Consider the following 15,051-nt stretch of genomic DNA (forward strand, 5'->3'; position numbering starts at 1 on the left):
ATGTCCATGAGCTGATCATCCTCTTTGAACCATTACTGTAAGACCCCTCACTACCCCCTCCAGGTGGGGACACACGGCTTTGAGGGCAGTTGCTTGCTGTGGCCCCCTTTGCCTGGAAAAGCAATTTGTTGTTGCTGCTGTTGCTGAGTCGTGTCTGACTCTTTGCAATTCCGTGGACTCCGTGGACTGCAGCACACCAGGCTTCCTTGACTTTCACTATCTCCTGGAGTTTGCTCAAATTCATATGCATTGAATCGGTGATGCTATCTAATCATTCCATCCTCTGCCACCCCATTCTCCTTTTGCCTTCAGTCTTTCCTAGTATCAGGATCTTTTCCAATGAGTTGGCTCTTCGCATCAGGTGGCCAAAGTATTGGAGCTTCAGCTTCAGCATCAGCATCAGTCCTTCCAATGAATATTCAGGACTGATTTCCTTGAGAATCAACTGATTTGATCTCTTTGCTGTCCAAGGGACTCCCAAGAGTTTTGCCCAGCACCACCATTCAAAAGCATGAATTCTTTGGTGCTCAGCCTTCTGGTCCAACTCTCACATCTGTACATGATTACTGGAAAAATTATAGCTTGGACTATATGGACCTTTGTCAGCAAAGTGATGCTTCTGCTTCCTAATACACTGTCTAGGTTTGTCATAGGTTTACTTCCAAGGGCCAAGCATCTTTTAATTTCATGGCTGAAATCACCATCTGCAATGATTTTGGAGCCCAAGAAAATAATATCTGTCATTTTGTCCACTTTTTCCCCTTCTATTTGCCATGAGGTGATGGGACCAGATGCCATGATGTTAGTTTTTTGAATGTTAAGTTTTAAGCCAGCTTTTTCACTCTCCTCTTTCCCAGTCATCAAGAGGCTCTTTAGTTTCTCTTCACTTTCTTCCCTTAGAGTGCTATCATCTGTATATTGGAGGTTGTGTTATTTCTCCTGGCAATCTTGATTCCAGCTTGTGATTCATCCAGCAAAGCAGTAAAGCTATCCTTTCCTACTTCACCCAAAACTCTGTCTCTGAGATTTAATTTGGTGTTGGGGTACAGAGGCCAGATTTGGTTCACTCCTAAGGGGCTGAGAAGCTAGGTAAATGTCAGTCTGCTTTGGCACCAACACTGGGTCAGATGTCCCAACAACCAGAATGGTTAAAGCCCTTGGTGCCTAGTGCCAGTCTCAGGGCAACGTTATTTTAGCATAGGTGGGAATCAACACAAAATACCCAGAATAAGTAAATGCACAGACAGATGGCTAATCAGGGGCTGCCAGGAGCTGGTGGGGGGATGGGGCGCAACTGCTCATCGGATTTCCTCCGGGATGACGAATGTTCCTGAATTAGACAGAGCTGGCAGCTACACAATGTGGCGAATGTACTAAATGCCACTGCGTTCGCTTGCAAACAGTTCATTTTACGTTATGTGAATTTTAGCTCTGTAATAAACCAGTGGAGGGTGGAGCCCCCAGAGGGATGGACCCTCACTCCTCAGGGGGCTGCAGCTGTCCTGGGGTCCTCTGGGGTCCTGCTGCTTCCTAAGCTGCTGGGAGGTGGGTTCATCACTGCCTCACCCCCGACTCACCAGGACAGGAGTGCGTCTCAAGCTTTAATTGCTTACACTGGCTTCCAGGAAAGTCTTGGGAAATGCAGGTCATTTCTAGAAAATTAATTTACAGATGTAATTCCATTTTACAGGTGTCAGAGCAGCCAAGCTCTGTCATGGGGAACCAGGACATGTTGTGATTAAAAACATCTCGACTCAGTTTTCAGACTGGCATTTAGACAGCGTGGGGGCAGGAAGGGCCAGACGAGGCAGACGAAGGTAGACAACGGACGCTTGAATCTGGGCTCTAGATGGGCAGCTGGACACTTGAACCTGTTGATGTTCAATCACTCAGTCGTGTCTGACTCTGGGACCCCATGGACTGCAGCATGCCAGGCTTTCCTGTCCTCCACCATCTCCCGAAGCTTGCTCAAACCCAACATTGAGACAGTGATGCCATCCAATCATCTTGTCATCTGTCGCCCCCTTCTCCTCCTGCCTTCAATCTTTTCCAGCATCAGGCTCTTTTCCAGTGAGTCAGTTCTTCGCATCAGGTGGCCATAGTATTGGAGCTTCAGCTTCAGCATCAGTCCTTCCAATGAATATTCAGGACTGATCTCCTTCAGGATGGCTCCTTGCAGTCTAAGGAACTCTCAAGAGTCTTCTCCAACACCACAGTTCAAATGCATCAATTCTTCAGCACTCAGCTTTCTTTATGGTCCAACTCTTACCATCAATGAACCTGACCCTCGGCCAAATTCCAGCTGCCCTCCAGCGACCCACTCCATTTATTTTGTATTTTATAGCAATTGCACGCAAAGATTCTCCTTTCCTCCTCACGACAACCCCCAGGGTCATATTATCATTTGACACACTCTACCGAAGAGGTTCAGAGAGGGACAGCAGAGCACATGAAGTCACAGCAGAGAAGTGCAGAGCTGAGGTGCGCCTTACATACTGGTCAATTCCAGTTTGAAGTAAGCTTTGCATCAACCTTTGGGTATAAAACCATAATCAGTCTACATTAGGGAAGATATTGGGAGTTCGAGGAAATGTCATTTTGGTTTATTTGAGCCTCACCAAGTGGTCTTGCTTGGAGAATCCCAGGGACAGAGGAGCCTGGTGGGCTGCCATCTATGGGGTTGCACAGAGTCGGACACGACTGAAGTGACTTAGCAACAAGTGGTGTGTGTGCTGGGGAACAGGAAGAAGGTTGGTGTGATCGCAGCTGGGTTAACACATTCTCTTTGCTTCAGTTTGTAAAGCATGAGCCATAATAAACAGTCTATTCACAGGGTTCTTATGAGGATTAAGGAAAAAGGCTGGCTAAGAGCTAAGCCCGATGCCAGACTGGCCCATTGTGAGTGCTCTGGAAATCTTGGACATGGTTTTTATTATAGAATTGTCATTCAAACGTCCTCTCTTCATCAAACTCAGCTTCTCACTGTCCACCCAGTCAGCCTGGGGACCATCCTAAATTCCTCCTCCTCATGACGCATCAGTCTCCAGACCCTCTGAGCTTGGCATTCTGAGCATCTTTCCATCTGCCCCTCCCTATCCATCCTAGACCAACCTGAATTCAAAGGTGGTAGTTGTACCTATTTAGTAAACATCCGGGGAGCGAACATTTGATTTCCTAGCCTCTTCAGGCACTGAGCTGTGCTACTCTGCATCCTGCCCTGGGAGCCTGAGGCTGGACTCCAACCCGGAGGGGCTTCCTTCCCTGCACCCCAATCTGTGTACTTGGCCTTCTTCCCTCTGTGCGAAGGGTTCTGATAAAGAGGGAGACAGTCGTGCCGGTCTGTGCAGAACCAGGACTTTGACAGCTGCTGGCCCGGCCCACGTGCTCAGACAGGGCCAGAGGCAGGGACACCCCCAGGACTACAGTAGAGGCTGTGTGTCCAGCTGTCCCCATAAAGCCTTGTCATGCCTGGCTGTCCCAAGCCCATCTGGAATTTAGGGAAGAAGCAGCATCTGACCAGTTCTGTCCTGGCTATCCTGACCAGCCAAGTGACAAATATCTGCCGCCTGTGACTCCCCTCCCAGAGAAGGTGACAATCTCCCTTCCCTTGCACACCTGGGGCTGAAAGAACACAAACAACATTTATGTCACAACCCATATGCCACCAAAATGACTGCTGTAGTGTCCTGGAACCAGTGCTTAGAAGTGAGGGCATCACAGAGGGTTAGAACTTGGACAGGTACAAGACACACACCTGTCACCATTATTTCATGTATGAATGAATGAGTGTGGAAACTGTTTGCTAGGTGCCGTGTTGAGGATTTTACACATCCAGCTCCCTTCATCCTCCCAGTCACCCAGTAAAACAAGTGCTACAATGATCTCCACATTCCAGATGAGGAGGTAGAGACATGAAGGGGTGTAACTGGGTGAATGAAAGTGAAAATGTTAGTTGCTCAGTCATGTCTGACTCCTTGTGAACCCACAGACTGTAGCTCACCAGGCTCCTCTGGCCATGGACTTCTCCAGGCAAAAATACTGGAGTGAGTAGCCATTCCTTTCTCCAGGGGATCTTCCTGATCCAGGGATCCAACCCAGATCTCCCACATTGCAGGCAGATTCTTTACCACCTGAGCCACCAGGGAAGGTGAATAGTGTCCGCAAAAGACTATGTCCAAGTACTAACCTCCAGTATCTGTGAACAGGGCCTGATTCAGAAATAGGGACTTTGCAGATGTAATTAAGGACATCAAGATAAAAATCATCCTGGATTCAGGGTGGATCCTTCCTAGACTCAGTGTCTGATGACTTTTTAAGAGAAAGGAGAGACAGATTTGAGACACAGAGAAGGCTGATGTAAGAGACACAAGAGACACAGTTTCGATCCTTGGGTTGGGAAGATCCCCTGGAATGGGAAATGGCAACCTGATCCAGTATTCGCGCCTGGAAAATTCCATGGACAGCAGAGCCTGGTGGGCTACAGTCCACGGGGTTGCAAAGAGTTGGATGCCATTGAGCGCACACACACATCCTTAAAGCACCCTGAACCACAGATGAAGAGAAAAGAGTTCAGGGCCATCGAGGCAGCAAGTGGAAGAGTGTGGAAGGCTGTTCTTGCAACTTTCAAGCGGGGACTCAAAACAGCTGTCCCACTGTTATCATGAGCAGTGGCTTTCTTTACAACGCTAAGAGCTGTGTTATTAATGTGCCATTGACTGAGCATCTACCATGCGCTAGAAGCTCTTCAAGTTTCTTTACCTCTACTATGTACTCCTCAGGGAAGCTAGTATTTATGGAGTCCTATCTGCAGCTTCATGTGCATGATCTCCTTTAAACCTCAGAAGGACCTTGTGAGGTGAATATGATCATTATCTCCATCTGAGGAAGCAAAGCTATGGTTTTTCCAGTAGTCATGTATAGATGCGAGAGCTGGAGCATAAAGAAAACCGAGTGCCAAAGAACTGATGATTTTGAACTGTGGTGTTGGAGAAAACTCTTGAGAGTCTCTTGAACTGCAAGGAGATCAAACCAGTCCATCCTAAAGGAAATCAGCCCTAATATTCATTGGAAGGACTGATGCTAAAGCTCCAATACTTTGGCCACCTGATGCGAAGAACTGACTCATTGGAAAAGACCCTGATGCTGGGAAAGATTGAAGGTGGGAGGGGGAGGGGACACAGAGGACGAGATGGTTGGATGGCATCACTGACTCGATGGACATGAGTTTGAGCAATCTCTGGGAGTTGGTGATGGACAGGGAAGCCTGGTGTGCTGCAGTCCTTGGGGTCGCAAAGAGTTGGACACAACTGAACTGAACTGAGGAAGCCAGGCTTGGAGCAGTGACAGACCTACCAAGGTCCCAAGCCTCATCGGAAGCCTGGCTTCCCCCATTCTCCAGTGTCATCCAGAATGATGACCAAAGGCTTGCTCTGTCTCCTTCAATATCCAGACATTTTCCACCATGTTATACTATCTTTATGTATATGCTGAAAAGAAAAATAATGTATCATAAAAAATATATGTACACACACACTACATATATGTGAGGCAGTAAAGAACCTGCCTGGAGACATAAGAGACACAGTTTTGGTATCTGGGTGGGGAAGATCTCCTGGAGGAGGGCATGGCAACCCACTCCAGTATTCTTGCCTGGAGAATCCTATGGAAGAGGAGCCTGGTGGGCTATAGTCCATAGGGTTGCAAAGAGTCAAACAAGACTGAAATGACTTAGCATGAAGTATATACATATGTGCTTTACATGTCTTATAGTACAAAATCTCTCCAAAGTCAATGCATTAAATCTGTGAATTCAATTGGAACCAAAATCAAGAATGTTTATGAAGGTCCAGGAATGCTAAATTTAGGAAATCAAGGTTTTGACATAATCCAAAAGAAAATAATGTGTAGTTCGCCGTTAACATGCACATTAATAAAAGTGGCTCTTGAATCACAATGCCCCGGCAGCAGCCTTCCTTGCTACATCCCCAGGGTCTTTCACAGTGACCAGTACACGCTGCATGCTTTATAGGCATTCTTGTGAGCCCATGAATGAATACTCTGGGTGGACACTGGGCTCCATGGAAGCGGCTTTCTCCAGCATGACTCAGTGGCGTGGAAAGATCAGCCCCACCTCCCATCAACCATTTCTAGCAGCAGCTGAGCAATTCTGCCAATGCAGGTTTTAAATGGAAAGTGAGTCTGGATTCCATGGGGCATCAGAGAATTGACCTTCCAGAAAAGCAAGTACATGGGGTGTCAAATGAAAGAGATCGCCTCAAGGCAATGAAAATTAGCCTTTGGTGGGTTTTGCCACCTTCGGCTCACCATGCAGAGTTACTTCCTCATTAGACTAAAAATATGGAAAAACTCCCAGAAACCTCCTAAGTTATAATTATTAGCCTGCTGCTTTAGCTCTATGAATATTCCTGAAGACTTTGATTGCTGCAGTGGAGTGTGACACACTATTCAAAGTCTAGCTTACAAGCTGACTGGCTTCCAGGATTGACTTCCACAGGTAATTGTGTCCTTCTGGACTGGGAACATAGAATTACCACATTTTAGCCTAGAGGGGACCTTCAAGGTCATTTCATTTCTCTCGTACATTTTGTAGGTGAGGAAGTTGAAGCTTTATGGAGGCATTCCATGGCTTCCAGCCCAGCTGGGACCAGAGCCCAGGCCTCCTTTCCACTGAGCCTTACTTCAATTTGCACATCTCAGCTGGCAGGATGGACAGATCTGGACACCTCCACCCAGAAGCCCCACAGGCTTGGCATTCTTACTCTGTCCAAGCCAAATTCCCCCATCTCCAGTTGCCCCTTCTCCTGGGTTCTCAGTGTCTGCCAATACTCTGCCCAGTTGCAAGATTCAGAAATCAGTTTACGCTTTGATGTGTGCTCAGTCGCTCAGGTATGTCTGACTCTTTGCAACCCTACATACTGTAGCCTGCCAGGTCCTCTGCCCATGTAATTTTCCAGGCAAGATTACTGCAATGGCATGCCATTTCCTACTCCAGGAGATCTTCCCGACCCAGGGATTGAACATGCATCTCTTGGGTCTCCTGCACTGACAGATTCTTTACCATTAGCGCCACCTGGGAAGCCCATGCTTTGATCATTTGATTAACTCTTGATTCATCATTTTTCCCTTCCAGAATTTTCATCTTCTCTTTGATCCTCTTTCATCACTGTCTAGACTAATGACAGCCCCTCATGCACCCTAGCCTGGGGCTGTTAATCCCACCCACCTGCTCCTGAACTCTGTCAGCAAATTTGGAAAACTCAGCAGTGGCCACAGGACTGGAAAAGGTCAGTTTTCATTCCAATCCCAAAGAAAGGCAATGCCAAAGAATGATCAAACTACCACACAATCGCACTCATCTCTTCTCCAAGCCAGGCTTCAACAATACGTGAACCGTGAACTTTCAGATGTTCAAGCTGGTTTTAGAAAAGGCAGAGGAACCAGAGATCAAATTGCCAACATCTGCTGGATCATCAAAAAAGCAAGAGAGTTCCAGAAAAACATCTATTTCTGCTTTATTGACTATGCCAAAGCCTTTGACTGTGTGGATCGCAGTAGACTGTGGAATACCAGACCACCTGACCTGCCTCTTGAGAAATCTGTATTCAGGTCAGGAAGCACCAGTTAGAACTGGACATGGAACAACAGACTGGTTCCAAATAGGAAAAGGAGTATATCAAGGCTGTATATTGTCACCCTGCTTATTTAACTTATATGCATCATGAGAAATGCTGGGCTGGAGGAAGAACAAGCTGGAGTCAAGATAGCCAGGAGAAATATCAATAACCTCGGATATGCAGATGATACCACCCTTATGGCAGAAAGTGAAGAAGAACTAAAGAGCCTCTTGATGAAGGTGAAAGAGGAGAGTGAGAAAGTTGACTTAAAGCTCAACATTCAGAAAACTAAGATCATGGCATCCAGTCCCATCACTTCATGGCAAATAGATAGGGAAACAGTGGAAATAGTGGCTGACTTTATTTTTTTGGGCTCCAAAATCACTGCAGATGGTGAATGCAGCCATGAAATTAAAAGACGTTTACTCCTTGGAAGGAAAGTTATGACAAACCTAGATAGCATATTAAAAAGCAGAGACATTACTTTGCCAACAAAGGTCCATCTAGTCAAAGCTATGGTTTGTCCAGTAGTCATGTATGGATGTGAGAGTTGGACTATAAAGAAAGCTGAGTGCAGAAGAATTGATGCTTTTGAACTGTGGTGTTGGAGAAGACTCTTGAGAGTCCCTTGGACTGCAAGGAGATCCAACCAGTCCATCCTAAAGGAGATCAGTCCTGGTTGTTCATTGGAAGGACTGATGTTGAAGCTGAAACTCCAATCTTTCGGCCACCTGATTCGAAGAGCTGACTCATTGGAAAAGACCCTGATGCTTGGAAAGACTGAAGGCAGGAGGAGAAGGGGACGACAGAGGATGAGATGGTTGGATGGCATTACTGACTCGATGGACATGGGTTTGGGTGGACTCTAGCAGTTGGTGATGGACAGGTGGCCTGGCATGCTGCAGTTCATGGGGTCACAAAGAGTCGGACACAGCTGAGTGACTGAACTGAACTGAACTGAACCTGCTCCTGCAGCATTTTTCTAAGTCAGTAGAATCAATGAAACAACGAGACAGAATGTGTGAATGTGGCAATGATTCAGGTTAGGCTTGCTGCCATGACAGCCTCAAGCAAGCTGTCTGACCTGTTATTTTTTGCCTTGATTTTCCTCATCTGTAAAAAGGAATAACTATATCTGCCACATCATGTCACTGAGAAGAAAAAATTGAAGTTCTGTATGTATTTATTAAGCACAAAGTAAGTGCTTTATAAATGCAATGTAACATTGTTTTATTATCATTCATATGTTCAAATTACTTAATTAAAATCACTCCAAATTTTTCTGTGTACTCTAGAATAAAAGTCAAACTTCTTAGCATGAAAAATTTCTAAAAAATTAGGTTCCAGTTTCCACATATTTTGGCCGCTGTCTTTATTATGCCTGTTGTTTGACCTACTCCAGTATGCTTGCCTGGAGAATCCCAAGGACAGAGGAGCCTGGCGGGCTACAGTCCATAGGGTCGGCAAGAGTCAGACCTGACTGAGTCAGACCTGACCAGACATGACTGAGCAACTGAGTACATGCCAACAGGAAAAAACAGGACATGCTTTAATCTACAGTGACTTGCCTGATAATCTTTATCCGATTTTTATAATCATGAACTCCTATTTATACTTCAAAACCCAGACCAAATTTTATACCCACTGTGGAACGTTCATCAAGTCCCTTCCTGATCCTCAGTTCCCTTCTTTTCCCCTCTCCTGGCCAAGTACATCACTGTTCTGGATTCTTACCAAACCCTTGTCTGTTCATCTCCTACAGCACTGATCAGGCCATATTGTAATTAAGGATATACATGCCCATTGCCCTCACTGGACTGTGAGCTCTTTGAACAAGGATATGACTAAGTCAGGGTAAAAACCCCAGGGATTAGCATGAAGCTGGTCTAGACAGAGATGCTCAAGGTATCAGAATAGCAAAGAGGTTGAAGTCACAGAATCCTGGCTTTGAATCTCAGTGGCCACCTTTGCTGTTTATCACTGGACAAGCACTTAGCTTCTGCATATGTCTCAGATCCCCTGGGATAATAATAGCCTCTACCCCACAGTGAGATAACATATGGGAGTCATTTAGAACAAAGGCTGATGCAGAGCAAATTCCAAATAGATACAAGCTAGTTATATTGTATCAATTCATCACCAAATGAGAAATGAAATACACCCATAAATGAAAGACCAACTAACGGATGGACATGTTGTACATGTCCCCAGGTGATTCAGAGTTCCATCATCGTTCTTTGATTAGAGTTTGCAGAAAAGCCGTGAAAAGCAGAGATAAGCAGGATGACTGGCCTCTGTCTGCACCCCTTAGGGTAATTCGTGTTCCTCTGGCTTTTTACCTTGGCAGATGAAATCAGGTGTCACACACATATTAATTTGAGATGAAATGAAACTGCTGTGTCAATCTGATAATTTCTTTTTATTTGGTGATACAAGTAGCATTAATAGCAACAGAAGACTGGTTTCATTAAAGCTCCGGTGTGGACCAGTAGGCTCTCAGCTGTCTGCACAAGAGGAAAAGCAGGGGAAGCTTAACTGGCTGAGTAAATACAGAAGGTCTGATGCTGTTTTTCAGTTGCTCAGTCATGTCTGACTCTGCGACCTCATGGACTGCAGCATGCCAGGCTTTCCTGTCCTTCACTATCTCCCAGAGTTTGCTCAAACTCATGTCTGTTGAGTTGATGATGCCATCCATCCATCTCGCCCTCTGCCGTCTGTTCTCCTCCTGTCTTCAATCTTTTCCAGCATCAGGGTCTTTTCAAATGAGTCAGTTGTTTGCATCAGGTGGCCAAAGTACTGGAGCTTCAGCATCAGTTCTTTCAATGAATATTCAGGACTGATTTCTTTTAGGATTGACTGGTTTGAGCTCCTTACAGTCCAAGGGACTCTCAAGAGTCTTCTCCAGCACCTCAGTTAGAAGGCATCAATTCTTTGGCACTCAGCCTTTTTTATTGTCCAGCTCTCACATCCATACTGGAAAAACCATAGCTTTGACTAGACAGACCTTTGTTGGCAAAGTAATGTCTCTGCTTTCTAATATGCTGTCTAGGTTTGTCATAGTTTTTCTTCCAGGGAGAAAGTGTCTTTTAATTTCCTGGCTACAGTCACCATCTGCAGTGATTTTGGAGCCCAAGAAAATAAAGTCTGTCACTGTTTCCATTGTTTCCCCATCTATTTGCCATGAAGTGATGGGACCGGATGCCATGATCTTCATTTTTTGAATCATTTTTTAAATGTTGAGTTTTAAGCTAGCTTTTTCATTCTCCTCTTTTACCTTCATCAAGAAGTTCTTTAACTCCTCTTTGCTTTTTTTCCATTAGGGTGGTATCATCTGCATATCTGAGGTTATGAATAGGTACAGAAATAAATGATGTACCAGTAGCAGAAATCTATTTCATGTGAAATGTGTCAGATTAAAGTAGTACATTAACAAAAAAGACCTTTCGAAAGTTTTCTGGAGAATGATGGAAAGTGCTAACTGAAAGCACAGGATTGGAACCAGTGCATTTTGCAGTCAATATGTGAAACAGGGAATAAACATCCAAATGGCATGTCAGGCTGATTAAGTTCGTTTAGACAGTGCTGCTTTCTTAGAGGATTCCAAGATTCCCTGTTTACCTGAGGCCAATATTGTTCATTAAAATTTCACACTGTCAAAAGCTTTGGTGGGTATACAAGAGCCACATGATCTGGCCCCCCATGTCTCCAGGCTCCCTCTCCCTTCCTACTTTGTCAGGCCAATCTAGCTTCCCTCTAGTTCTTTCTATGTGACAGGCTCCTTTTTGCCTCAGGGTCTAGGAAAATGCAATTACATCTCCTGCAATGCTTTTCCACCTTTTGTACTGCACAACATCTATCTGTCCTTTAGAACCCAGCTGAAAGTTCACATCCTCATCAATATTACCCTGTCCCCTCCAATCTAATCCATCTGTCTCATTAGCACCTGCCTTTCTCCAACATAATTCTTATCAAGACCTCAAACAATTCTGCTTCTGTTTAAAATGTAAGAGTTGGAAATAGTCACTGTGAGCCTAACAATGAGTAAAAGCTAGATCATCTACAAAAATCACAATTTTCCTTGAACCCAACTAGTCTGAAATCCAAGGAAAGACAGACATCTCCAAGAAGAGCTGGGATGTGAACACTAGCTTTCCTTGGGAAGAACAAGGGAAGAAGATAGGGCTGCCATAGAAGAGAGTAAGAAGACCAGTTAAGATGCTTAGTTTAACTGAATTGCTGAGGGTTGTGTATGGGCCTGAGTGAGAAAATAGAACCACCATTTGTCCAGATTTAAGGGGAATTTACCAGACTCCTTTCTACATACGCTCACTGGTACGCATGACAAAGGCTGGTAGAGGGCAGAAGACTGAACCACATATTCAACTCTCTCAGCCACCCAAACTCCTTCATGAATATGCATGCACCCTCAGTTTAAAACTTCCCCAGTTTTGCTGTTTGGAGAGACACTGCTTTGGGAGAGAACTCTGGTGTTCTCCTTACTTGCTGACAACTAAAAATAGCATTGAAACATGTATATTATCATATGTGAAACAGATCACCAGCCCAGGTTGGATGCATGAGACAGGGTGCTCAGGGCTGGTGCACTGGGATGACCCTGAGGGATGGGATGGGGAGGGAGGTGGGAGGGGGTTCAGGATGGGGAACTCATGTACACCCATGGCTGATTCATGTCAACGTATGGCAAAAACCACTACAATATTGTAAAGTAATTAGCTTCCAATTAAAATAAATAAATTAATTTTAAAAATAAAAATAAAGCATTCTTTCTCTCCCCCAAAAACAAAATTTAAAAAAAAACCTTATATATCCAAGAAGCTCAAAGAACACAAACCAGGATAAACACCACAAAGGAAAAAATAGCAACACACTTAGGCACATCCATCTAAAACCAAAGATAATGGGAAAGTCTTGAAGACAGCGCCATGTCACCTATGGAGGAACGAGGCGGGGGTATCACAGCAGATTTGCTGTTAGAATTGATTCAAACATAGAGTGATTTATTCAAATGCTGAAAGAGGAAAGGACTGTCTAAAAAATTGTTAAAATATCTTTTCTAAATTAAGGCAAATAAACTTTTTTCAACAAATATAAATATAAAATATAATACAACATATATAAAAATGAAAGAATTTATTTCCAGTTTAGACTTTCACTGAAAGAATTGCTCAAGGAAGTTTGTCAGATAAGGTAAATATGATACCCAATAGAAATTGAAGCCACACATGAAAATAAAGTATATTAGAAATGGATACAAAGAAGTTAATACAAATATTAACTTCTTAAAATTTTATCTACTACAAATTATAATTGATTCTCTGAAGCAAAAACAAAATCAATTAATTATGTACTTATAGCACAATAAAATAAAAGATGGATGGGAGGAACTGGGAGCATATGATTTTAATATTCTCATATTACACATGAAGCAGTATATTTCAAGGTGGATTCTGATTAACTGAAGATGTATATTATAAATATACAGCAGCCTCTAAAAGGAAAAAAGATATATATACTGAGCCAATAGAGAAATTAAAACTAAATCATAAATGAGCTTTCCAAATAACAATCAACTAATTTAAAATAAAGCATAAAAAGAGGAACAAAAACCAAATGGAACATATAGAAGAAAAAGTGAGGTGACTGATTTAAATCCAACCATGTCAATAATTATATTAAGTACAAAAATGGTTTCATAGGAACGGAAAGAGAGACTGTTAGACTAGATACAAAAGACTGACTTCAAAACATGTATTTAAAATATAAAGGTTAGTCGATGGAAAAGACCTAGTCAAACAAGCATGCTAGAACAGACTGATGCTGGCTCACAGTGCAAACGTTAGCATTTCTTCCCCATTCTGTGCTGGATTATGTCACTTTGGTAACTTGGAATCAGCCATGGTGGGAGTACTTTCATCGCGAAAATCAGCAAGTTCAAGAAATCAGGGCTTTATTTCCTCTTTACCAGAGTGCTAGTTGTTACACATTTTCCAGCACACCACTGGCTATACTGCGTAAACACTGACCAAAGGAAAGCTGAAGCAGTTACATTAATATTGAACAAAGTAGACTTCCGAATAGGAGCAAGAGGGACATTATACAGTGATACACGAGGCAATTTATCAAGAAGGAACGACCTTAAATGTGTGTGCATATTAAAACAGCATCAAAATGCGTGAGACTGAAATGCAAGAAAAAAATCGACAGATCTAAGATTATGGTTGGGGATTTCCACACACTTCTCCTAGTAACTGATATAACAAGTAGACATAAAATCAATAAGAATATATAGAAGACCAGAACAACAATATCAAACAACTTGACTGAACTGATATTTATAAATAAGCTGACATTTATTTATGGAATACATGACCAAAGAAGAACATGTACATTCTTTGCAAGTAAACATGGAATATTTACCAAGTCAGGCCATTTCTGGAGCTTCCCAGGTGGCGCTAGTGGTGAAGAACCCACCTGCCAATGTAGGAGACATAAAATATGCAGGTTCGATCCCTGGGTGAGGAAGATTCCCTGGAGGAGGGCATGGCAACCCACTCCAGTATTCTTCCTGGAAAATCCTATGAACAGAGGAGCCTGGCAGGCTAAAGTCCCTAGGGTCTCAAAGAGTTGGACACGACTGAAGGGACTTAGGACGCATGCATGTGATTTCTAGGTCATAAAACAAACTTCCCTTATTAGAAAAACAGAAATTATTTAGGGTATTTCACTGACCATCATGGAATTAAACCAAAAAAAAAGTGAAAGTTGCTCAGTCATGTCCAACTCTTCGTGACCCCATGGACTATGCAGTCCATGGAGTTTTCCAGGTCAGAATACTGGAGTGGGTAGCCTTTCCCTTCTTCAGAGGCTCTTCCCAACCCAGGGACTGAACCCAGGCCTCCTGCATTGCAGGCAGATTCTTTACCAGCTGAACCACAATGGAAGCCCTCACAGAATTAAGCAGGATAACAGAAAGATTCTTGAAAAATTCCCAAATATTGTTGGGAATTAGAGAATACACATCTATATAACCCATTATCAATGAGAATGCCACAGGGAAGTTAGAAAATGTTTGTAAGTGAACGACAATGAAAATATATCAAAATCTGTGGGATATGCTAAAGCTGGACTTAGAACTGGTAGCATTAAATGCTCATATGGAAAAAAAAGACAATTTTGAAATCAAAGACCTAAATTCCCACCTTAAGAAACAGGAATAAACAGAACAAATTTAACCCAAATTAAAGTAAGCAGAAGGAAGTTACTAATAAAGGTAAGAACGCAAATCAGTAAAGTAGAAAATAGAATAATAATGAAGATAAATCAATGAAGGTTAAAAACTGATGCTTTAAAAAGATCAATAAATCTGATAAACTTCTAGCCAAAATGACTAGGAAAA

General features: G+C 43.3%; 1 protein-coding gene across 3 annotated transcripts in view; it reads right to left on the reverse strand.

The window, feature by feature from the left end:
• STK32B (serine/threonine kinase 32B) overlaps positions 1 to 15,051 on the reverse strand; it is a 373,534-nt gene that overhangs the window by 40,345 nt on the left and 318,138 nt on the right. The window lies entirely within an intron of this gene.

Source organism: Cervus canadensis, chromosome 26 (genome assembly GCF_019320065.1).
Source record: "Cervus canadensis isolate Bull #8, Minnesota chromosome 26, ASM1932006v1, whole genome shotgun sequence".
NCBI lineage: Eukaryota > Metazoa > Chordata > Mammalia > Artiodactyla > Cervidae > Cervus > Cervus canadensis.